Below are 1,000 nucleotides of genomic sequence, written 5' to 3'. Positions count from 1 at the left end.
AGGTTTAGTGGAGCCCCAAAGCTCAACTCCTTATGTCCAGATTGGCCTGATTACAGTCATGTAGATCAGTCTTTTGTAATGAGTTGGAAGTTTAGACTGCTTGTCTAGTAAGTGCAGTTTCCTGTCTTTTCAGTCTTGTGTGAGGATTCCAGGTTAGTCGTTTGTCAGATGTAGTCCAAGATAACGAATCTGTTCTACAGGGGTAAGAGTAACATCATTAAATGAAACTGTAGGGCAGTCAGTAGGTTCACGATGAAGGGTAAAGGTGATTTGATGGGATTTGTTGGAATTTATCTTAATTCTCCAATTACATCATTCTTCGAGGGCTGTGATATGGGATTGGAGATTTTGGGATACGATTAATCGGTTAATACTAACAGCGAGTACACATGTGTCATTGGCATACGTGGTGAGGATAGTGTTAGGATTGGTTAAAATGTCAGCTGTATAGACGGTGTAGAGGATGGGACCAAGGATAGTACCTTGAGGAATTTATAAAATCACTTTAATATTTTTTTTTCTCTTCCTTTCTATCCACACCTATCAAATGCAAGACTGTTGGAGTGACTGTAACATTAAATAATAAAGGTATAACAACACATAGGTACCTCTTCTCTGACTTTTCTTACTTTCTTATGTCAGTATGACGTAGTGAAACAATCTTGAGCCTCATGGACGTTCAATGCGTTCGATACAAATAACAAACATTTTTCAAAACTGATCGACGTGTCTAGGAAAAGGTTTTTCACTCTCCTGATACGTTTTTATATTTGGAAGGAGCTGGTTTTGAAGCTATATGCCTCACATATCATTGTGAAAGGACAGGTCGAGGAGGTATGGTGTAAAGCTCTGAAACAAATTCTCAAACATTTTTGAAAAAAAAATATTACTTTTAGGAAAACAGTGCAAAAGTAAGTGTTGAAATGGATTGTGAATTTTGAACCATTAGAAATATAGATTCAAACCCTATCTAGTTCCCCCCATCCCTATAGCCCACCTA

The sequence above is a fragment of the Halyomorpha halys genome, unplaced genomic scaffold, assembly GCF_000696795.3.
Source record: "Halyomorpha halys isolate HHAL.00 unplaced genomic scaffold, Hhal_1.1 Scaffold1575.1, whole genome shotgun sequence".
Taxonomy (NCBI): Eukaryota; Metazoa; Arthropoda; class Insecta; order Hemiptera; family Pentatomidae; genus Halyomorpha; species Halyomorpha halys.
Note: the sequence above shows the minus strand (reverse complement) of the source record.